Source organism: Ornithodoros turicata, chromosome 2 (genome assembly GCF_037126465.1).
Source record: "Ornithodoros turicata isolate Travis chromosome 2, ASM3712646v1, whole genome shotgun sequence".
Classification (NCBI taxonomy): domain Eukaryota; kingdom Metazoa; phylum Arthropoda; class Arachnida; order Ixodida; family Argasidae; genus Ornithodoros; species Ornithodoros turicata.
The window spans coordinates 123335642-123361783 of NC_088202.1; positions in this window are offsets into that span (position 1 = coordinate 123335642).

Sequence of the window (26142 nt, forward strand, 5' to 3'; positions counted from 1 at the left end):
CAGTTATTTGATACCGCGCATCATATAGCAGAAGTTCTTAATGGGAGGACAAGTAGACTTTACTTTCCAAGTCTGCTCAAAAGCCTTTCATCGGTGTCTCGCATCCTCAACTTTTTTGGAAATTGAGTGCTATTTTGAAAAAAATAAAAATGAAATGAAAATGAGAAGCTAGTTAAATGGTTGGGGTTTTACGTCCGCGGTAGAATACTATCCTCTCCATTGACGACAGGAAATCGGAGTTGTTAACTGTCACTTCCAGAGTACCTCAAGGATTAATCTTAGGACCTCTTGTTTTCCTGATTTTTATTAATGACATCTCGGCTGATATCCCGTCAAAGTGCAGATTGTACGCAGATGATTGCGTTTTATTTCGAGACATAACTAACACCTCCGATCAGTCACCTTTAGGCCGGTTTCGCACTGCCGTGTTTGTCGTCCGTTTGCTTCAAACATGCAACCTAAAGGCAATCGAGCTACGTAGATTCCAAAGGTGTCCGTCTTGGTTCCGTTAAAAACACGGACGAGAAAAACGTTCCTGTGAAACAGGCCTAAGTCGAACTGGCTACACAGTACACCTACGTTGATAAAAATAACGGCGGTAAGAGAAGGAGTCCCGTAAGACAGAGAGAGAGAGAGAGAAAAAAAGGAAAGAACAAAGGCCCACAGTCAGAGCAGAGAGACAAAACCAGTTTGTGTCACAATGTCGGACAGCACAGACTGTGGTAGTACCCGAACCTACGATCTCCCTGTCTTCAGCACAACCTTGGCTGCAACCAACGAGCGAACAGTTTTACCCAGGTCCCCCAAACTCACCTCGGAAAATTGTGCAACGAAGAAGGCCGCCACTAGATACCCCACTGTTGCCGTTCCGGATCACTTCAGCGCGCTAAGTTTAGCGGCAAAATGTTTTTGTTGTTTCTGCGAATGAATCTAGTCTTTATATGTCCAAATGAAACGCGTATAACAACTTTCTGTGTTGTGTTTCACTTTTTGGTCCCGTTTTTAAACGTGTTGAGCGATCGGAAGGATCTAGTGCACGGCTGCGTACATCACACAGCGTACCTGTCGTACCAGGCGCCGCAGGCGCAGTCGTCCATTTCTCCTTCGGTGACTTGGCCTGGCTTGGATTGTGCTTCAACTGGATCTTTAGCGCGCTACAATCAAACGCAAGCCAACGTCTGCTAACAATGGGGTATCTAAGGGCGGCCTCCGGCATTGCACGCATCGGGATAGGAACAAATACATTGGAAAATGGCGATCTTGGGGGACATGGCTTTACCTACTTGGCCGTGCCGCTGGCAGCGCCACCTAGATACAGAAGGCCTGCTCATTGCCTCCTCTCCCTCCTTCGCTACGTGGACATTAATAGTCAGAATTCGTCTGCTACTGCGATTCACCGTTCTGCGAATTCGAGAACCTTCAAATGACTGCAGCTCAACTGGAACCTGCAGACCTAAATATTTAGACAAAACGTGTAATACGCTTTCCAGAAAACCAGTTTTGAGAAACGTTGATAACTTTTTGCGCTTTATTTCCAAGTTTTACAATTTAGTACGCGGATACGTTCAATCACAACTCGCAGACGACCGTGGTTTCGCCTTATGACCACGACCGCTGAAAGCACGTTCGTGATAGGCTGCCGCCGTTGAAAACACGGTCCTAATTTGCTGACTCTTAATTGTTACGTCACGTCGACGATTAAGCAGGCTTTCTCTATCTAGGTGGTGTTGCCGTTGGTCGCTCAGTGTATGCACAGCGCATCTCATGTGATGTTGTCCATTGACGCCGCGGAGTTACAGCGTAGGTGGTGCGCTGCGGAGCATTCGCGCAAGTATAGAGGTAGACGTGCCGCCATTGCTGCGGGGGATGCACAGGTGCGATGGCTGAAAATCAGGAACGTAAGCGGCGTGCGGCAAAGCGTGCCCCCATTACAATTGGCCAGATGTTCAGAAATTCGCACCAAAGAGTATTGTGACAAAAAAGGAACGAACGCGTTCGCAGGCGAAACCCGTATTTCTGCACGAGGCCGCTGGCGTCCTATGGTCGGATTTGCTGTTGCTCCGCACGCGAATTATGTCCGGCCACAGCGCTGGGACCTCCCTGGGTGGTGACCCGGGCTCGAATCCGGGCGCCGGCTGTACTCTCTGGGCGTTTTCCCTGAGTTTTCCTCACACGGCTTTAAGACAAATGTCGGCACAGTTCCCTGTGAAGTCGACCCAGGACGCACGAGCAACATGCTGCCACTTCGGCTGGCAGATCGCTCGAAAATAACACACCACCACGCCGCCCTTCTTTAGTTACAATCCCGCAGCATTTCGTACGCGTTTGGCAGTGCACCAAAGTGTACAGTGCTTTTTTCTTTTTTTTTCGGTTGTATTTGGTGCCGCCCTTCAGATCAGTCGACTGCTTGCCGTCGTTGCCAACGGATCTCGGCAACCAATAAAAGTGCTCAATGAGCTGATGTCACAACACGCCAGAAGGAGCTGGAAGCGATCACTGCAGCTTTGTGCGGCCTTTGTGTACTAAGGAAATGCTCGCCTCCCAAACGAAATATTTTACGTGACAGTTACTGAAGCTAGTATGTTCATACCACGCAGTAAAAAATATATGCTCCAGGTGTCTTTCATGCATCATTAATAGATAGCGGACTCCTAAGTGACTGCACGCGTGTTCTTATTTGGATAGGTTCTGACGAAGAGAGGGAAGGACGCGACGACTAGAAGAAGTCACTCTTTTAGGACCGCGTGCTAGGCATGTGTCATCGAGTTCTCTGTTCCACGTTTATGATAATGATGATGATGGTGATGGTAGGAGGTGGTAGGATGATGAAATGGGGATGGAGTTTGGCGCGATTCCGTTCACTTCTAGGGGATGCAGATGTGCATGCGCATATGCAGTTCAGGGAGATGTGATGTTTTTCTTTTTCTTTTTGTGGGATTCATTATGGAAGTAGGAGAATCTGTCGGGCTACAAATTCAATTTCTCTCTTTTCTCATTCGAACTCAAACTCAAATATGTAGCACATCTATTCGCAGTACGTAACACAGTGCAGAGCTGACTTATCCTCAGCACGTTCCGAACTCCCTAATTTGAGGGTTCATTGGGTAAACATGTGCTGCAAGAGGTGAGCACGCATTTGCAGTTGCGTTATTTAAGAGTGCTAGGTTAGGTTACACAATCGAAGAAAGACAAACCGATGCACAAGTGAATAATTACAGCAGGAGCTATTCCTAAATGTGTAGATAGTCAGGAGAAGTCGACCTCCCCTTCTCATTCATTTCCTGCGATAGCGCTCGTGTACCGTTAAAGCAAAAATGATTAGTAGTATATATAGGTTGAGAGACTACGACAATGAGAAACTACGACATTGCCACCAGAACAGCGACACCGTCGCGTCTGGTTCGTTCGCGTATTTTTCCCCGCGCGCGGCAGGCGGCGCTCGGGTGGAGGCTCTTACCGGTGGGCGGAGCGTGGCCGGAAGGCTGCGTGCGCGCTTACCCGCTCACATTTTTCAGCTTGGGCCGACTTCTTTCATCATTTTTCAAGCTGTGTCGACTTCAATCGCAATTTTTTTTCCCGCTACAATAGGTGTGCAGTAGGCAGTTTACATGCAAAGGATAGCCATGCACAAAAGCATAAGTGAAAATATATTTATTAAAGTCATTAGTGTCAGGAATTATGTTATGACTCTGCGTGAAGGTAAAAAACCCGGTCAAAAAACCGGAAGCAGAAGAAGCACAATACACGTAACAAAGATTATACTTATTACAGATATGATGCAATAGCATTGAAGGGGTATCACAATTTTTTATTAGTGGTAATCACGCAAGTTTTCAGTTATGCAGAAGGAGTAGCACATTTAATCAAAGAAGATATTTTTGATCAATATGATTACAATCAAAATTAAAAGTTTTATTATAAAAAGCCTAACATAGTGGAGCTTTAATTACAAGTGCCCATAGATGTACTTAATTGTGGACAGCAGAGAACCTGGAAGAGCATGGGACACGAATGACACGAACACAGGAGGAAATAAAATCTATAACACTACATTTAACCAAGGAAGATATTCTTAATCAAAACAACAGTGGAGTAGAATAATCTATCATTTTAACTATCATAAAATCATAATCGTGACTTAATCTAGTCAAGCCCCATACAATTTTCATTCTAAGAGACACTACAAACCTTACTTGTTTTATGAATTCAACACAGAAAATATATTAAAAATGAACTTCACCGCATAGCACGCTCCTAGCCAACGACCAGCTGTAATAATATCTGCCCTGCTTTGTTGAAGACGGGAGGCGTACGACTGTTTTGTGACAGTTATGAACATTTTCGAGCGCAATAGGGAAGATAAGTTGATTATTCCAACATTACGCAATTAATCAATTTCTTATTGAGTAAACAGCATAGACATACGGAAATAATGAGAAACAAAACGATCAATAGCTAATAGAGAGCAAAAACAATGCACAATCCAATGTGTAAACAACAGACACGTGCAGGAAAATAATTGAAAAACAATCTATCAAAACCATAAACATGCACGAATGAATAGCAGAGAAACACTTTGAACGGCATATGATGAATAATTTAATACAGCACAGAGCTAACGCTGAATAGCAGAGAAGCACTCTAAACGGCGCATCTGTCAACGTGTAAACAACAAACAGGAAAATATTATTGAAACAAGATCAACAGCTAATAGAGAGCCAAAATCCAACACGTAAACAAGAGGTACACAAGGGAAAAATAGTTGAAGAACAATCTATCAAAACGAGAAACACGCACGGATGAATAGCAGAGAAACACTCTAAATGGCACATCTGCCAACGTGTAAACAACAGACACATGCAGGAAAATAATGGAAAAAGAATCTAACAAAACGAGAAACATGCATGGAGGAATAGCAGAGAAACACTTTGAACGATGCCTCTGCCAACATGTAAACAACACACAGGAAAACAATAGCACGCAAAAAATCTAAGAATAGACTTTTATGTCAGTGCAAACTGCTTTTAGAGAAACATTATCTAAGCAAATGAGAAATATTATCGGCGCAAACAATACTCAACCAAAACGAGAAACGCTGCATTTTAATGTATTTCAGATCTGACACAACTATTATGCATACATTATTCTCAACTCACAAAATATCAATCGAGTGAATATCTGAAGCAAAAAGAAAAAGTCAAATTTATTCAATGATAGAAACAATACTCATTCGAAAACGAGAATCAAATTTAATTACATCATTTTATGATAACTTCGCAACAGTAACTTCTACACGCAGAAGCTGCAAACAACTCACCTGAAATGCAAATTAATGTGTTCGGTACAGCGAAGATCATCGCACACAACTTACAAATACTTTCCCAATTAGTAGAATATTTTTATTAATATCAATCGAGCGATCATCGGAAGCAAACTCAAAGCAGTAATTAATTTAGGGAAACACTTTCTGACCAAGCAGGGCGATACATCACAGGAACACATCTTTTTCATTCATAGCCTACAAACAAGAAAAAAAAAAGAACGAGTGAGAGAGGGAAGCTGAGCTCCCATGCACTTTCGCCAAGGTTACCCGCCGCAGGAAAAAGGGGGATCCCACAATGGTCGTGGTCAAAGTCATAAACTAACTCCAACAACTCAAGCCGGGAATTGATGGTTCTTCTAGGTTTTTCTCGCTCATCACATCTTTTTTATAAATTGACTTTCATAATTCTCATGATAGGTGGAACATTCCAAACGCGATAACATAATAAATTCTTAATAAATAAAATTAGCACCGATATGATTTAATTAAGTGTCGAGGCACACTACAAAACAGAACAGACAATTGCTATACATTGAAGAGATGGACGGGCTTTGTACTCGCTACCATAGGTCATGGGAGGACCTGATAAAAAGCTGCTCCGAAAAGGAGGAGCCTTGAAACGATTCATTTATCGCTGCATTTCAATACGTCCTAGACATGGTCGTATTCGGAGATATGGTGCAAATTATGGAATTCAAGATGCGAGAACTTGTATGCCGAATCTACAATAGTTATAAAAATATTTGCAAGTCAACATCGGAAGGACCACTGGGATTGATGGTGGAGTTTTTGATGTTTGCTAACGAAGAAGTGAAATACACTAGACCAAACGTAATTGTAATCATTGCAATGGGCATTAATCAAGAAAGCAATCAGATCAAATTCATATACAAGCAGTCTATATCGCACGATTCATTACTGTTGAAATTACACCAAACGGTTGAAATGGAAAGTACATAAAAAATCTTATCACGTGATATATTCGACCTAGAGCCTCTACGCAATTATTTTATTCTACCAGTCAATGATGCCGAATGAACAGAAGTTCAATATTGTCGTGCAACGTCTGATGTATCATCACTTATTGAAACTCAACAAACAACATGACCATTTCTTCGAGTTTTAAGTAAACTTCGTTCGAAAAATATTCGTAGCTTTTAATATCCACGACATGGAGGATTCACATTACGTTATAGAGTATATAGAAAATATCAATACACTCGATTAAATTCTCTGTCATCGTGAAAGAGTTCTTAAAACCTTCGCGTATCAAAATGAGCCAGCTAAAGCTGTGAAATTACACTTTCTACAACTCAGTTCGTAAATTGCAGCAGCAGTTCAAATTTTAATTAAACACTTACTGATAGTCTCCACTGCTCCGGAATGTGATCTGATAAATTTTATCAATTAATGTACAAACAAATATCTTGTATACAATGTGTGACTATACAGACAGCTTTTTAATCTATATCTTAAAAAATTGTAAGGAAGAGTGTACAGTTTTGACATAGAAAATTTAAACAAGAATCTTTGGTGGTGGAGTTTGCGTTTTGTTTCATTATGAGCTAAAATCTTCTAAAATTAAAGTATATCCTTCCCATTTGTAGTGCCTCACATGCCGTGACATAACGAATAGACTCATAGTTTTTCGGTATGGCTAATGAAAAACCTCGGGTACATTCTGTGAATTGGAGCTATGTTTATGTGTGCTGCTTCGGTTAAGTTTGCAAAAGGAATATTTACTTATTATAATTACATATCTTATGCATAGTGCTCATCTTCATTGGTTAAACATTTCTGGTGACAGTTGCGTGATTCGATTCTCCCAAAATCTTATTGGAACTGTGTGCCGCATGTTATGACGACTAGAATTGTAGACTCCGCCTGCGCATCATTTGATAATAGATTCCTTTCAATATAGTATTGTCAACTGTCCAATCATTTGAGAAAATATATACACTGTGCAATTTAATTCATAAAATAAGCTTTCGCAAAATATTAGTGATCCTCTTTTGTAAACAAAGGTTGATGTAACATGCTTCTACAATTCTTTCCTTCGGGTGTCGGTGTTGTATAGAGTTTAGTCGTGTAAAATCTCTTTCATTGCCAGCGCTGATTCCATGCGAAGATCCTTGTACATAGTGTGGAATAAACGTCTCCTTATCAATCTTCAATCTAATCATAAGCTGTTTTCGTTGCGATGTGTAGAATACATTACAATGATGACAAATAATACAATTATTATTTCAATTATACACTTGTTTATTTCGATAAATTACAGTCCTATTCCAAACTCTGAAGTTTTCGTTTGTTGTCTTGATTGATGAATTCCGAAGACATCAAGTAGTTTATTCTGATTATTGGGCGATTGAATCCAGTGTTGATTAACGCATGTGATATGTTGTCGCCGTGTTTGTATTGCTTAAACAACTTGCACTTTGTCGCGATGAACTTGCACAGTCTCTTATTGATGTTTCCTTTCTTTGTATGAAGATTCTTGAATGGCGTACAAGATAGTATTAGATGAAAATCGTCCGGTGGTCCAGCGCAATTGATATGTTTGCTGAGTTTCAATAAGTGATGATGCATCAGACCTTGCACGACAATATTGAACTTCTGTTCATTCGACATCATTGACTGGCAGAATAAAATGTGTAGAGGCCTTAGGTGGAATATATCACGTGATAAGATTCTTTATGTACTTCCCATTTCAACCGTTTGGTGTAATTTCAACAAATCCGTAATGAATCGTGCGATATAGACTGCTTGTATATGATAATTTGATCTGATTGCTATCTTGATTAATGCAATGCGTATTGCAATGATTACAATTACGTTTGGTCTAGTGTATTTCAATTCTTCATTAGCAAACCTCAAAAACTCCACCATCAATCCCAGTGGTCCTTCCGATGTTGACGTGCAAACATTTTTATAACTATTGTAGATTCGGCATACAAGTTCTCGCATCTTGAATTCCATAATTTGCACCATATCTCCGAATACGACCATGTCTAGGACGTATTGAAATGCAGCGATAAATGAATCGTTTCGAGGCTCCTCCTTTTCGAAGGAGCTTTTTATCACGTCCTCCCATGACCTATGGTAGCGAGTACAAAACCCTCCATCTCTTCAATGTATAGCAATTGTCTGTTCTCTTTTGTAGTGTGCCTCGACACTTAATTAAATCATATCGGTGCTAATTTTACTTATTAAAAATTTATTTTGTTATCGCGTTTGGAATGTTCCACCTATCATGAGAATTATGAAAGTCAATTTATAAAAACGATGTGATAAGCGAGAAAAACCTAGAAGAACCCTCAATTCCCGGCTTGAGTTGTTGAAGTTAGTTTATGACTTTGACTACGACCATTGTGGGATCCCCCTTCTCCCTGCGGGGGGTAACCTTGGCGAAAGTGCATGGGAGCTCAGCTTCCCTCTCTCACTCGTTCTTTTTTTTTCTTGTTAGTGGGCTCTGAATGAAAAAGATGTGTTCCTGTGATGTATCGCCCTGCTTGGTCAGAAAATGTTTCCCTAAATTAATTACTGCTTTGAGTTTGCTTCCGATGATCGCTCGATTGATATTAATAAAAATATTCTACTAATTCGGAAAGTATTTTTAGGTTGTGTGCGTTGATTTTCGCTGTAGCAAACACATTAATTTGCATTTCAGATGAGTTGTTTGCGGCTTCTGCGTATAGAAGTTACTATTGCGAAGTTCTCATCAAACGATGTAATTAAATTTGATTCTCGTTTTCGAATGAGTATTGTTTCTATCATAGAATAAATTTGACTTTCTCTTTTTGCTTCAGATATTCACTCGATTGATATTTTGTGAGTTGAGAATAATGTATGCATAATAGTTGTGTCAGATCCAGAGGTGGGCACCCTCACGAGGGCGTGCGAGGGTTTCCTCACCCTCACCTCACCCTCACCTCACGATATTTGAGGTGAGGTGAGGTGCAGAAAATATTTTAAAAAATTTTTGAGGTGAGGTGAAGAAAACTATGCGAAAAGTTTTTGAGGTGAGGCAAGGAAAAACTTATGAACGCGCACTTTATGAAAACTTTTCCCGCGCGTACACGGGATATCTTTCCTTCTTTCCGCAGCTTCTGCCTCTCATCTGGGCGGGGACTACCCGCCTCTCTCGCCGCTGATCTGACGCCCGACTTTGCGCGTCATTCGCATACCCGCAACTGAACCTCAATTTCCGCGCAACTTTTACGGGTATAACAATCGTTCCACGAAGCGTTTTCTGTGATGGACTAGGGCAAATGCTCCAGCAAGAAGAAGAAAAAAGAACGTTACATTGACTAAGCAATTTGATTAGTTCAATTTCGAAAATGTATTTCAATAGCAAATTGATGAAACTATTTGTATTTGGTGACAAACTAAATGTCCAGAAGAAGGTTGTTTACCCCATATTTTTCCGTTAAGCCGTTTTCTTATAATGGTCAAATGACACGTTTCGTGCCGCACCCTGTATGCACTCACGCTTGAGGAATATGCATTACATTGGCAGTCACTCAAAGCCATCGCGCATCGAATACACAATCTTCATATCGAATACACAAATAGCTTTAAAAAATTGAGGTGAGGTGATGTGAGGAAAATTTCGAAAAAAGTTTTTCAGGTGAGGTGAAGTGAGGAAAATTTTTCTCCCAGAAAATTGATGTGAGGGCGAGGCTAGTGAGGACAAACGCTCACCTCTGGTCAGATCTGAAATACATTAAAATGCAGCGTTTCTCGTTTTGGTTGAGTATTGTTTGCGCCGATAATATTTCTCATTTGCTTAGATAATGTTTCTCTAAAACAAGTTTGCACTGACATAAAAGTCTTTTCTTAGATTTTTCGCGTGCTATTGTTTGTTGATAGAATTATTATTGTGTTCTTGAGAATCGAATAATTCCAATGTCTATATGCAATCAATAAAAAATTTCGTCTCTGTACACCAATCCTAAGAATATTTCCTTTTGGAGGAAAGAATGTGAAAAAGAGAGAGGGTTTCCCCACCCCATAGATTGACAAAGGATATGCAGTATCTTTGCTTTTGGGTGTATAGAGGGAGAGAGTGACCCCACCTGGGTCGAGTCTGGTTGTGTAAAGCATAGCTGTGCCGCGTGTTTGGATACCTCTGTCAAGGTAATGTTTATAGTGCCCGAGTATGATGAAAATTCTATATTGTTAGGTCGCAAGGTTGATTTTATCATAGGTCAAAAGATATATTATTTCCATGTCAATTTGTAATGTTTGATAGTTTGTTTCGCTATTATTTTCCTGTGTGTTGTTTACATGTTGGCATATGCATCGTTCAAAGCGTTTCTCTGCTATTTATCCGTGCATGTTTCTCGTTTTGATAGATTGTTTTTTCAATTATTTTCTTTTGTCTACCTTGCTTTGGTGCATTTGTTTGGTTGTCTATTAGCTGTTGATTGTATTTCTCATTATTTCATTGCGTGTGTGCTATTGTTTACGTTTGGATAGTGTGCTGTTCAAAGTGTTTCTCTGCTGTTCATCCGTGCACGTTTCTCGTTTTGTTAGATTCTTTTGCAATTACTTCCCTGCATGTGTCTGTTGTTTACACGTTGGCTAGATGCGCCGTTAGAGTGTTTCTCTGCTATTCATCCGTGCGTGTTTCTCGTTTTGATACATTGTTCTTCAACTATTTATCCTTTGTGTACCTCTTGTTTAGGTGTTGTATTTTGGCTCTCTATTAGCTGTTGATCTTGTTTCAATAATATTTTCCTGTCTGTTGTTTACACGTTGACAGATGCGCCGTTTACAGTGTTTCTCTGCTATTCAGCGTTAGCTGTGTGCTGTATTAAATTATTCATCATGTGCCGTTCAAAGTTTTTCTCTGCTATTCATCCGTGCATGTTTATCGTTTTGATAGATTGTTTTTCAATTATTTTCCTGCACGTGTCTGTTGTTTACACATTAGATTATGCATTGTTTTGGCTCTCTATTAGCTATTGATCGTTTTGTTTCTCATTATTTCCGTATGTCTATGCTGTTTACTTAATAAGAAATTGATTAATTGCGTAATGTTGGAATAATCAACTTATCTTCCCTATTGCGCTCGAAAATGTTCATAACTGTCACAAAACAGTCGTACGCCTCCCGTCTTCAACAAAGCAGGGCAGATATTATTACAGCTGGTCGTTGGCTAGGAGCGTGCTATGCGGTGAAGTTCATTTTTAATATATTTTCTGTGTTGAATTCATAAAACAAGTAAGGTTTGTAGTGTCTCTTAGAATGAAAATTGTATGGGGCTTGACTAGATTAAGTCACGATTATGATTTTATGATAGTTAAAATGATAGATTATTCTACTCCACTGTTGTTTTGATTAAGAATATCGTCCTTGGTTAAATGTAGTGTTATAGATTTTATTTCCTCCTGTGTTCGTGTCATTCGTGTCCCATGCTCTTCCAGGTTCTCTGCTGTCCACAATTAAGTACATCTATGGGCACTTGTAATTAAAGCTCCATTATGTTAGGCTTTTTATAATAAAACTTTTAATTTTGATTGTAATCATATTGATCAAAAATATCTTCTTTGATTAAATGTGCTACTCCTTCTGCATAACTGAAAACTTGCGTGATTACCACTAATAAAAAATTGTGATACCCCTTCAATGCTATTGCATCATATCTGTAATAAGTATATTCTTTGTTACGTGTATTGTGCTTCTTCTGCTTCCGGTTTTTTGACCGGGTTTTTTACCTTCACGCAGAGTCATAACATAATTCCTGACACTAATGACTTTAATAAATATATTTTCACTTATGCTTTTGTGCATGGCTATCCTTTGCATGTAAACTGCCTACTGCACACCTATTGTAGCGGGAAAAAAATTGCGATTGAAGTCGACACAGCTTGAAAAATGATGAAAGAAGTCGGCCCAGGCTGAAAAATGTGAGCGGGTAAGCGCGCACGCAGCCTTCCGGCCACGCTCCGCCCACCGGTAAGAGCCTCCACCCGAGCGCCGCCTGCCGCGCGCGGGGAAAAATACGCGAACGAACCAGACGCGACGGTGTCGCTGTTCTGGTGGCAATGTCGTAGTTTCTCATTGTCGTAGTCTCTCATCCTATATATACTACTATGATTCACTAAAGCTCAATAATACAGCATAGCTACTGGCGATATCCATAACCGTGCGCGTGCAGAAGAGCACAACAAAAAACTGACGAAGCTGCCGGACAAATGAAATCAAATGGGAAGCCATGCTGAACCTAAAGAAGGTGCTAATTTGTAGAACAACGAGAGGACACTGAGTCAAATTGGGTGCTATGGGTTACGGAGGTCACTTCTTTTTTAGGACGACAAAACAATCCGACCGAATTACTCCTTTACTTATTCACGCATCATCTGGACACAACATAGACCTACGTGGGCGGCCTGGATCGACAGAACTACTTCTCCAGCAAATGTGCTGACCTAATGCCTAACACCAGACATCAAATCCCATCACGGCTTCTCTCGTAATTAAAGAGGACCGCAATAGCTCAAAAGAACCAACAAACACCCCAAAGTCGGAACCACGATCACAGCCATAGCTCAAGCCCGCTTTGGCTAAACCCAGTGTCTGCCAACAACGTGATCAAGGAGACAAAATAGGGATTGACGATAATTAATGGCTTGCGCAACACATAACAAATAAAAGTACCTGAGCTCTTTTGCTTTTATATTTTGCGTACATAGTCGGTCTCATCCTAAGCCAGAGGTATTAAGGTCAATCCTATTGCCGACGCAGCATCTCCATCATGTGGGTGATAGGGCAGAGAGCTGAAGCTCTCTGGCGCGTGAGCAGCGAAAGCTTCTGCCGAAAGAGAAAGTAATCTGGGCTCCGTCACCCGTTGTGTTGACAGCCTTTCGGAAGGCTAAAGTCGGAAGCCGATTATAAAGCAATTACCACGACTGGGGACCAAGAATTCGTTTAGCTCTGAGCCGCCAACTTGACTGTTTTCGAGTGAGTGAACTTCATAAAAGTATACTTGCGCGCCATGCCAATTCGTGATTGAATGTAGCTTCTGACTGTGCGCGAGGTTGTGATCGTCTAGTTATTATGGTACGACAATAGGGCAGAGTGTCAGTAACTTGTCAATACTGCAAAACAACGGTTCGCGTGTCGTTGCAAATAATGCTTTGGTCCCTCACAAAAATATGGTTTTTGCCTATCAACTTTCTATTTTCCTAACTGGAATGTCGTGTGTTAATGCAGTTAAGCGCGGAAACGGTATATTAATACTTTGGAGAGCAAGAAACAGCTGGGTTGTTATTACGTACTGTGTACACACAAATAATTCGTACAGTGCTGTCGCACGACTTGTGGCACGCAATCTTTTAAATGCGATAGCATTTCTTTAACGCACTTTTGGGGGCTCGATGTGCCCGTCGTGTCACACTGCTTGGAGAGGTTGCTTTATCGCGGTTCAGTAGGAATATTTAGAAGGATCGGAAGGATAAGAAGAGATTTAGCAGATTGGGAGGTCTTTGCGACAAAGATTCCGAAAACATGATAAGTTAAGCACCTGATTACTTTGAGGTGGCTGACATCACTATATGCTGATCTTGGATTCGACAGCTTACCTGATCGTATAGCTTTCCTAGAGCGCTTCCGATGTGCTAAAACTCTTTAAACGTTAACCCATTCATGCACACTCACTTCAAGGGCACGTCATCATCCCCTCACACTTGCTTCACCATAGCATGAGTTTCTTTCGTTGATATCCCAAGTTTCAAGCAGAAGAGTAAATTAGTTATTTGGTCCATTTTGCACTGGACTGCCGATTTCAACACCCACTCATAGCACACGCTATTACAAGACCACCATGAGGCAGCGTTCACACGGGGCAACTTTTTCCAGCAACTATGTGGAATTTTCGAGTTGCTGGCATCAGTCGGCCGACAACGGCAACCTCCAGCAACTCGAGTTTCTCGGAATCGCTCCGAAAACTTGACAGGTTGCTTGTGCATCGGAAAATCAGCGAGAGGAGCACTGCCACGTGACTCCCTATGGCGTGCTGTGATTTCGTGGGTTCATGGGTTGAAACCCTGCAGGTGCAGCAGAGAGATTACTTTATTGTTTTACTAACATCACGCAAACATGTCAATAGCTATATTTTTCTGATCATAATGATCTTTTTGGCTGGAATTTTGGCGTAATAGACTGACTAAAATTTGATACACATCAGCTAAAGAAAAGACACCACCAGCTGGATTCGAACCCACATTATCCGGTCCCCGTAAGGTTGCTTGTGGGTGGAGCTACCGAGTTGCTACATGTGAACGCGTTCTTGAAATTGCTGATAAGATGTTGGTTCGAGTTGCTGGAAAAGATTGCCCCGTGTGAACGCTGCCCGAGCCTTATAACGCGTCGCTTGTGGCGTTTATCTGCCCTTGCATGCACAACAGGCAGTGCTCCGTTGGCGAAGCATTCTCACAGTACGCGTGCCAGCCTCATTCATCGAACTTAACTGCCAAAGGAAATCACCGTGCGTACAAATGTCAGCACTTTGCGTTCGTTGACAGGCTAAAACAAAGTTTGAACTTGCAAAACATACACACAGACTACCTCATTGACACTTTGCAGCTCGACACGTGGCTCCAGTAACTCCGAAAAGACGGGACACCAGGATTGACCCTTTAAAACGAGACTGGCGCCCTAGTAAAAAAAGTCGTTGTAATCTAACAGCTTCCTGATATCTCTACCTGGGAAATGAACATCTGGAGTTCTCTCGGAGTGGCGCTGTTAATAGCTTCGTCAGCTTTGTTTTGGAAGTCGCTGAGAGAAAGCAAGGGAAGAAAAAAAAATTCACTGTACTCTTTGACGTACGATGGGATAGCAATGCGGCACCGGGGTTGCGAAGTGGGGTCGCCCATTCCAATTCCATTGCGAGGGATAATGTGATAATTCCAATCATTTCAACAGCTCGGAACGAAAAGCCCTGGGCAATTCCCACTCCTGGAATGGCTTGGCAACCCCATTCCATTCATTTAATTCCATCATAAAAGAAACGTGACCGATAATCGTACTGGCTAGCCCAGCAGTGTTGAAGGAGATTGACATTACCCAAAACGAAAAAAAGCACAAGTGCAAGGTTATGTCGCTCTTGACCGTGTGTAGGTGCGGTGTATTTCTGCCAGGGGCGCGAGGGCAGAAACCAGCGAGCTGAAGCAAAAACTACCACCGGGGCACCCAGACCATTCCAATTCCATTTCTGCGAAAAAAAAAATCTAATTCCATTCAATTCCTTGGACAGTTTCCGCCATTGCATTCCAATTGACCTTTTTCGCGTACACGTCGTATCCTAGGGGCTCTCCAGCGAACAACCTCGGCGCGCGCCAAAACAAACCCAAAAACGGCCAAAACCGGATTCGGACCGACGAGGTTCGTGCGGTGTCCCCACTCGTCTGGTCCCCTTCTCTCGTCCCCCTCCAGCGCCATCTAATGGACACCGAGATAACCTTCTCCGGCGCACTCAAGGTCATGCGCATGCCCATAAGCAGCTGTGAAAAAGGTCTATTCCATTCCAGACATCTGGAATGATTCCGGAGTCATTCCACAGCGGAGTGGCAACTCCGCAACCCTGGCTGTCACCGTACAGGATTTGCTTGCGGCGCAATGGCAAGCCCGACTATGGGCCTCGTGCGGAAACACGGGAAACACGGAAACACTCCTTGTTGAAGTCACTGTACGGTCTGAATATCAGGCCCAGTGCATAGGTGGGGAAGTTACTTTTATTTTGTAGTGCACTACCGTTACTCACTACATTTTCAAAAAAGTAACGCGTTACGTTATTCGTTACTGTTGCGATAGTAGTTAACACGTTACTAACGCCGTTACTTCTAATAAGTAATGCCATTACTTTTGCATTACTTTACCAGTTGTCGTTATAATATGTACCATTTTGGTTGAGTTACATAAGTGCATTCCGCAAACCAATACAAGAAATGTTGCGCACAACCAAAAGTCACGCATGAACACAACTTACATGTCCGATTTATTGCAACGCAGAAGTAGTTGATGTTCAAAATAGAGCTTCGCCCGTTTGTCTGAGAGGACGCCTAATGAACAGTGGTGCTCCTTGTGAAGGTTGATAGAGATGGTGACCTTTTATCTCCCATAGCACAAATCGAAATAGCCAATTCCTTGGTACTTTGTTACTTGTTCAGAGGGCAGTGGCTATTTTTCTGTCGCTTTTGCCCCATTCGTCCGAAAAATACCAGAGGGAGTGTGGTAAACATAGGTGAACAAAACAAAATAGAGTTGATAAAAAAAAGGTGACATCTCAAGCAGTGTAGGTCAATAGCCTTTCTTTTGCGTTCTTCGTGGGTGCCGATGTGACCTTCTTCTCATTGTTGAAGATGAATAGAAAAAATCGGGGATTTTCCCGTATTCTGCAGGCACTATATCCTCGCTCAAGCTTTCAAGTTTAGACGATGAACCAATGTTCCCGAACACGCAGTAATGCATAACGCTGTTACGCGTTAGTTAGCAAAAATGTAGTGACGTTACGTTACTCGTTACTTTTCTCCCAAATGTAACGCGTTACCATATTTCACTACTCGAATGTAACGCGTTACCGGTAACGCACTACTTTGTAACGCGTTACTCCCCACCTATGGCCCAGTGTAATGGCGACTCGCTTAGTCGCGGGTCACTTCCTATAGCATTATAGTGCAAAAAACGCACAAACAGAAGACACAAGGTAAGGAACCGTACACTCACCAACTAAGCCCACGCTTATGGTACGACGCCGCTTACGTACAACATTTTTAGTCACCGCGTCTGCATCTCCCGCAGCAGCATACCCTGCAGATCAGCGAACTATATACATGGTGGTTCCCAAACTTTGCTACCTTGCGATTCGTTAGAATTACAAGACATCCCCCCCTCCCCCTCCGTCCCTGATTTCGCGATGGCGGAAGCTTGACAATTTCAGCGCATGAATAGCAATACACAAAACCGATGCTGAAGTTCTATTTGACAGTTGATTTCGTCACAGGTAGTAAGACGGGCTAGAAACCATCGCGGAGAGAAAAATAAACGAGTGGAAGCAGGGATGATTGTTCCTATTCACTAAAGTGAGCTTGCTTTCTAGGCTTTATGGTCCGCTATGACGAGCTTTTTTGGGACGCGGAATTGTGGGCAGAGCATGATCAATTGACATCTCCTCTTGATAGTTTCTGAATCGATTCGCGAGCCCCCGCTGAATCTGTCACGACCCCCAGCTTGGGAAACACTGGACGGCGCTGTAACACCGGGGCTCTCCCGTTCGCGAACGGGGTTACACTCTTCAAGGAGGACTGACGTAGGTGCAGCCACTTCCTTTCTCCCTCACCCTACCGGGACCGTACTTGCAGTATGGCGGTGTGCTTGAAAAAGGTGTGCTGAACACACACAGAATTTGGACACACGCAGTCGAATTTGATTTACTACGAGTTCTGGCCAGGCAAACGTTACCTGGAGCCTTTATTTCCTGTTAATTCACAACTTCGGTGGCTACCGTTTTCAGCTTCCGCCAGATCCCGTCAAATGAAAACTGGGATCCTCAGTGTCAAGTCCGGACCGTGTGACGAACTTCCGGCACACGTCAGAAGAACGCCAGGTGGTCGAAACTATCCGAAGTCCTACACTGCGGCACATGCAGCATGTCGCCGCACAAACAGGCTTGACACACCTCACGTCTAAATCTACTCCCATTACCTTGGACGGCATGGGTATGGGAAACTCAAAAAGACAACCGGAAAATTCAAATAGACAGGCACGTGACAGATTGCACGTGTTTTAAACACGTGCATGGCGCTCTTCGTGCGATACGTGAAGGGTGTAGCATTCGTCACGCGCAATGTGTCACGTGCCCGTCTATTTGAATTTCCCGCCCGTCTTTTTTAATTTCGCGCCACTCGCTAGTTCGTTAGACGGGCAAGCGATTAAGCCCTAGCCGCAATCATAATCCAGTGCAGATCCCGATCGTGCGTAGCATTAAGAACGGCATATAATACGTTAGTCGCTTTCATGGGATATTAGGGAATTTTAGGAAATCGTAAGCACCTTCCGATACCATATCGCTGACAGTCAATCATATATCAGCAACGTGATTACATCAACATTATATCAGCAACGTGATGTCAACTACTCCAAGGGAATCACGCAATTGGCTCACCATGTTTTCGGAATCGTTATTGTAAAAGTTCTACGTTTTCCTAAATCTCTCTATTGTGAGCACGAATATCTTTCGGGAAGCGCGCTGGTTGTCTTTGATGATTTGCAGACACTGAATCAATATTGCCTCGCAAGGGTCCCTGCTTATATCCTGTAAATAAGCCCGTGCTCAATGCTTCTGCTAGACCTCTATATCAACAACACCCCCTGCTGAATTACGAGTGGAGCATGTCCGTCGCCGTATTTCCTCGTCTCCTGACTGCCGTCAAGGTACCATTCCATGTGCCAAAGTGCATGTGACAGCCGCACTGCATTGACAGTGACCTCCTTACGTTCTTTGTAAGAACGTTATGCACTCCGGGCGTGTTCACAACGTTATCCTCCTGCGCTGTTTCCCGAATAATAACATCATACAAGCATGGGACAACGAGGTAAGATAAAGCAACGTTAATGCATGCACGTGCCCAACATAAGACGAAAAAATGATTTCGTGGGTGGCCTAAACTATCGATGGACACGCGGTATGTTTATGGAAAAGATATGTCTTTATTTCTCGGTCAATAATGACACGAGGTGCTAATCTTCGTGACAGCGTTGTCCCCACTGACGCTGCGCTAACACCCATTCTTTCCACTTTGTGAATCGTCAGAGGATGATATATTCTCACGGTGCGTTTGCAGATAGCAGAGGTAGGTTCCGCACCATTGTGAAAACAAATCGTGTTTGGTTTCGTAACTTGGTCTTGCTGTGTACTCACCCAGGCAGCACAATGTACTGAAAGTCGAGTGCAATAGGGGAGGACGGGTAGATGGAAGACCTTGAATGCACTCATGAAGCTAAACAACATTGATAAGACACATACCGACCACCCCTATTGCACTCGACTTTCAGTACATTGTGCTGCTCGGGCACTTACGTCTCGCCTAATCAACTGCGACATGGCTCTAACGTCCGTATCACCGCGAATACGTCACAGTGAAACGAAAGATTGTGCCTAATCAAACGATGACGCATCTGGGCTTGCATCACAAGTATACAAGCTCGTGAGGTGATATAAATCCAATACAATTAAACATAACAAACAATTTTTCGTCTGCGTTCCTGTTGCTGTACTCGAGTACTTCACGGGACCATATGCCAGAAAAAAAAATATGGCAGAATGAACGCGAATCCTTCGCTTTATTTCACCAACAGCGAAAGCTGTCTGATCCACCGGAGGCATTACGGTTGCGTCTGCGAAGAAAAAAGAATCCTCACGTCTGCGTGTGCGCTGTCTATGGGTGCGCTTTTCTGGGTGGCCATGGATAGCGCTGGAATTAGGGAAGCGCCATGGGATTCGGCTCTTTTCGCCGCGCACATTATGCGCGAATTCTTATTCGTGACTTGCGTTCCGTTTCTTTTTCATTTCAGCTTTATTATCATGTTTTTACGAATACAATTCCGAAATCTGCTCAGTTAAAGTCACTTTTCTTTTTTGTCACCATCAAAATTGTGTGTAAAGGAACAGGAGTTACAGGTGGTTGGACAATGCAGCCCGGGGTGCAATGTCTCTCCGCGTCTTCCAAAACGATTCCAGACTCAAAAACTTCCAACGCTGGCAGCTTGCACGGTTGCCCGTGAGCCCTTGCTAGCCGCAAGTGACGCTTTATTTTTGAAGCGTGATGTGGGCAAGCTTACGCTTGTCCCATCCTGCAGTTGACTATACGAGGTTGCACGGTTGCATTTGCACGGTGACGAACGTGACTCTGCGACCATAAGGGGCACACACCGGGTATAGACGGAAGTATGTGCGTTAACCCCCAATGTGCAGCTCACAAAGCACACAAAGCGGTTGCCAGTGTGGCACCCTGTCTTCTTTCCGCATCATATCTACGTTTGATCCAGACCAACTCGCTCGCACCAGTGAGCTCTTGCAGATTTCGTTTTCTTTCCGTCGCAGAAATGTTGGTGCAGATGTTCGTACATGTATCATTTCTCTATTTATTTATTTTAAAAATAACAAAAACTGCTTGAATGGGATACAAAAAACAGTCGCCTGTTTACAGGGAGCGTGTTGCGTGTAGCAGAACTAATATGACATTATTTTCCAGTCGGCCCATGACGCATACTAACCCCCCTCCCCTGTCCCCCACTCCAACCTGCTGTCGTCTCTCCATCTCTCCACATCTGTACGCCGCTCACAGTCACAGCTGCTCTCTCTCCCCGCTGACACACAGACATTACAACGTGAGACTGTGGCGCCCTCTATGAGACGCGGACAGAAGCGCTTTACTGGGTGCGTCAGCGGCTTCAGACACTCTTCCGCCGATTTCAGAACATCCCCCACCCCCACTTTACAGCTGTCACTGTAAAAAAAACAAGAAAAATACAGTACAACGAATACGATTTGATGTGTATTCCAAGCACTGTGTAGGTCTTTAGGAACCCTTCGAGTAGTGGCAGGGTAGAAGCAGTCGTTCTTATAGTGGCTGTAGATGTTGTGGTTGCTGCTCTAGTCGTAGTAGTATTTCTTGTTGTATCAGTTTGTGGCGTTATCGCCGATGGCAGCCTTGCACGCGCAGTTTTCTCCCTCTACTGCGACTGCGAGGGAGCCTGAAGCCTATTTAAGCAGTAGCGCGACGAGCGCGATGAAGGGAGAAGATGTATTCTGACGACTTGGGTAATCATCGTTTCAGCATCGAGCGGGAGACGGGTTGCTGTATTGTGACAGGGCCGGCAGTTTACTGCAGTGGTCTACTGCAGGGAATGGCGATGTAAGAATAAATATGCTTTTTGTTCGCTAACTTGTGCCTTGTTTGTGTTTCTGGGGCAGCGGCTGTGGTGAGACATGTGGGGCTAGGCACCACGTGGGATTTAGGGTGGCATTTCCCCCGAATCTTAGTTGTACTAGTTCTCATCGTTGCGTCAGTTCTAGTCGTCCTTGTTGTGGTTGTTCTAGTTGTTTAATTATAATAGTTGTATAGTTCTTGCTGTAACGGTTGTACAAGGGTCGTTCAAGGTTGACCGAGACTTTTATTGCGTTAAATAGAATGGAAAATTCGGGAAGCTCTGAGCTACGTCAGTTTTTCAAAGTATTCATCTTTCCATCATCATCACTTTCTCATCCCTTCCACGAGCGCAATGGGGCAGTGTACCGCCATAACGGCGGGGAATGACCAACCACATCATCATCCCATGTATGCATGTATGTATGCATGTATGCATGATGAATGTATGTATGTATGGATGTATGGATGCATGTATGGATGCATGTATGGATGCATGTATGGATACATGTATGGATGCATGTATGGATACATGTATGGATGCATGTATGGATGCATGTATGGTTGCATGTATGGTTGCATGTATGGATGCATGTATGGATGCATGTATGGTTGCATGTATGGATGCATGTATGGTTGCATGTATGGATGCATGTATGGATGCATGTATGCATGCATGTATGTGTCTGTGTGTGTGTGTCTGTGTGTGTGTGTCTGTGTGTGTGTGTGTCTGTGTGTCTGTGTGTGTGTCTGTGTGTGTGTCTGTGTGTGTGTCTGTATGTATGTGTCTGTGTGTGTGTGTCTGTGTGTGTGTGTGTCTGTGTGTGTGTGTGTGTGTCCGTGTGTGCGTGTGTGTCCGTGTGTGCGTGTGTGTGCGTGTGTGTGCGTGCGTGTGCGTGCGTGTGTGTGCGCGTGTGTGTGTGCGCGTGTGTGTGCGTGCGCGTGTGTGCGCGCGTGTGTGTGTGTGCGCGTGTGTGTGTGTGTGCGTGTGTGTGTGTGCGCGTGTGAGTGTGTGCGCGCGTGTCAAAGTAATCACCACGCGCATTTGTACTGATTTGACTAGACTCTGATTCCTTTGGCGTAGAAAGAAGTGGGCGCATTTCGGCTAGGGCTGCTACCCTCAAATCGCTGTTTGAGGCCGGGCACCGCTATGAAAATGAATGACCCTTCCGGACAATATCCCAGGCCTTTTCTTTCGAATTGCGTTTCGCACAGCACCCTTTATCAACGTGTAGTAGTACCGGGCATTAATCGCGACCCCTTGTCCCACTAGTCCACATGGATGACACCCCGAATATCCCAGAAGACACACCGAAGACACCGGAAGATCAGGGAGACCTCCAACGCTGTCAACACCCAAAATTGTTGATTGCGTGCATGATCTCATTTTGGCAGGTCGGCAAATATCGGCTAAAACAATTGCAGAAACCTTAGCCATATTCAGACAGCGCACTGGGTTTTTGAGTCATGAAGAGTTTGGTATGCGGGAAGCTGTCCGCCAAGTGGGTGACGAAATGTTGGGATGCCGATAAGAAACAACGGCGAGTGTATATGCCTCCAAGATGATCTTGCAATATTTTGAACGTTCTAGTGACACTTGATGAAAGTTGACGGTTGATGAAACAAGGTTGCATCACTATGATTGACAAAACAACAAACAGTCCATGGAATTGCGGCACTCTGGTTCTCCGAGACCGAAGAAATTCAAGGCTCAACGATCAGCGAGAAAGGTCATGACCACGATTTTCTCGGACAAGGAATGTGTTTTGGTGACTGACTATCTCAAGAAGGGTAAAATATTTATTGTAGCATTATATTGCAGCACTGTAGATTGCTGCTGGTTAAGGGAGACATTGATAGGAAAGCCGGTGGCGTTCTCCTTTTGCAGGACAATGCTCCTGCTCACAAGGCAGCAACACAGTGCAGGTTCTCATGGATGGTGATGTGATAAAGAAGAAAAAAATGGGGATGTGAGTCTCCACGAAGTCGGACTGGCTACCCCAGGGTGCTTACATACAGAAAATATAAACAGATGAACGAGTTAAGTGATGGAATTCAACATGCAGTTCAAAAGTTTCAACCAAGTGAGTGTAAAACGTCGGAATCGCTGGGGGCACACACAGCACACATTCAGCAAGTCATAGAATGTCAATAAGCTCGGTTGTACGTAGGACATCTTCAAGTGCCCTCAACGACTTGTCGGACGACTGAGGACCTAACAGTTTAGCGACGTCGAAGGCCCGGAAGTCCACACGAGACAGGTTCGCCTCTAAATTCCTTTGAGTATCAACATATTTCCGACACCTGAGGAAGATGTGTTCTACGTCCTCTACAACGCCACACTCACTGCAGTTCGGAGAGTCACGCTTGCTCAGTTTGAAGAGAAGACGTGCGGTGTACGGTACATTGAGCCATAGCCTATGTTGGACAGTCGTCGTTTGTCGCGTGAAGGAAGGTGGTACTCGCGAGCGTACCTCTGGATCGACCTTGTAAAGAAGAGAATCCCGATTAAATCCTGGAAAACCTAGAGGTGCTGCACATTTGTTGCTTGAGCTGGTTCAGCATTCGCACCGCGTCACCCTTGGTAGAATAAATGGGCATCAGTTGAACGCGCCTGAGTTGGAGAGCTCGGTGTGAAGCAGCGTCCTCAGCCTCGTTGCCTGCAATACCACAGGGACTAGGGATCCACTGCAATCGGATATCATTACCTTTTAAAACTGCAGCATGGTATGTATGCAAGACATCTTGTACTGCTGTCAGAGATCCCATAGTGAACATGGAAGTCAGAGTCTGTAACGCATGCTTTGAGTCACTAAAGATGATCCATCGAGCAACTGAAAAGCGGGAGTGTATAAAACTTAGTGCCAAGAGGACCCCGTGAAGTTCAGCGGCCGAAGCAGAGGTGGCGCTAGACAGCCGCACCCTTCTTTCGATATTCGCCTCCGTGATAACAAACACCCACAAGAAGCCGGATGATGTCGTAGATGCATCCGTGAAAATCTGGATTCTGCCTGCGGTGTTGTTTAATAACTCAAGACTATACTGGCGGAGAACATGCGTTGGTATATCCTTGTTTCCTGGAAGTACAAGCACATTAATTCTTACGTCAGGGGATGTAGAGCCCATGTTGTGATATCCGGTAATGCATGCGGCTTGTGTTTCGGAATAAGACCACGTTGTGTCTGGATAGCTCGAGAGAAGGAAGAGTGGCGATGTCTCATAATGGCTCGAAGCTGAGGATTGCGATGGTGGCGCGTTGCACGTAGTGACGGAACGTTTCTTGCATCCTCAGAGCTGATACAAGTGGTTCCCGTGCTTCTGCCATGGCTAAGGCGTTTGACGCCGTTCGAGGAAGGCCAAGACAGAGTTTAACGCACTTTGCTAGTGTAGCGAACCAGAGACGTAGATCAACGTAATGATAGCCTTTGATCACGAGCGCCGACTTCGCAGGTCCGTGTCCGAATCCCAGAGTCCCGAATTCATGAGCCCGTGGCACGAACGACGAGATCGCATGGCTATCGTAGTTGTCCGCTACGCCAGGATGGACTCGGAGATTCACTCGGACAAGACATTCTCTGTGGTAAAAGGGAGGTTGTAAAGCAGGGGAATATGATGAGCTACCATCTGACTTATCAGAGATCGGTGAATCCTGAGCATTACCTGCGGAGACGTGCACCACCGCGAACCGCATAAGTAACGAAGAACATTAAGACGACTCTCAGCTCTTGCTTTTAGATAGCGCACCTCCGCAACACAAAAAATCCGGTCGAGAGTGACACCAAGAAAGCGGTGATGTGGTGCACGACGTACCTGATGGTGACCAATATGTAGTTGAAATCACTTATGATGGCGACGCGTAAAAGGCAACATCACAGTCTTTTCTGAAGATAGGTCCGTGCCTCTGTGTGTTTACTCTGTGTATTTTCCTGTTCGGTACATGTTTGTACGAGGAAAATAAAGTTAGGACCAGGAGGTGCGAGAAGTGCGCTCTTCGTTCGCTTCGTGGTTATCACGAGATCGAGTACTGACGTGTGTCTGATACTTCGACAAAGGGACGATGCTGTGCTATTACCGCTAGCTTCTACACCTGATGCGTATCTGCAACAATTTGAATGCGTTGAGCATCCTCCGTACTCGTCGAATCCTGCCCCATCGGACTATTGTCTTGTTTCCAAGTCCCGGAAATAACGGTCCCGGAAAGAATGGTCCCACTGGCAAAAGGCGGAAAAAAAGGTCCCGCGTGCATGGAATGGTTTTGCCATCGCTTGTGCAAAAAGCACATCTTTGGTGTGGCAGATGATGCTCCTCAGACAGAGATAGTTATGTTTTGTGAATACGGTGTTTTATTTGCTTTTTTTTTCTTGCTTTGAATTGCCTAGTTGTAGGACCTGACTACCCCGCTTGACTAAAATTCCTACCCCAAAGTCGGCAATAACTCGATCGGTAGCTGGCTTCGGGTAGTAGCTTCGGTTGGCGCTTACACTTGACGTCATTCTCTTTGTCACACGTGGTGCAACCGTTTATTCTTTGTCTCAGCCATCTCGCGAGCCTATACAGAGCGCTCGTCGTCGTTAACACCATTTCATCTCCCCTTTCTCAAGTCAGTCTAAAAAAACCCAGTCAACATTACACCAAAAGATATTTTGTCCCAAAGCTCAAAACCCAAACTCTTCATTGACTCTTCTTGAAATGTCCTTGCATGATACGGAGCCACAGATTACTCTTCTAGGGGGTGTCTCCGAGGGCTTCGACGTTGTCTGGTGCTTCGACGAACTGGTACTGACTCCGTGGCTGGACCCGACCGTGGTTCGTTCTCGGGAGTGGAAGCAGGTTGCTGCTGCTGACATTGCGATGATCTAAGATGCTCCCGAGTACGACGAAGCTCAG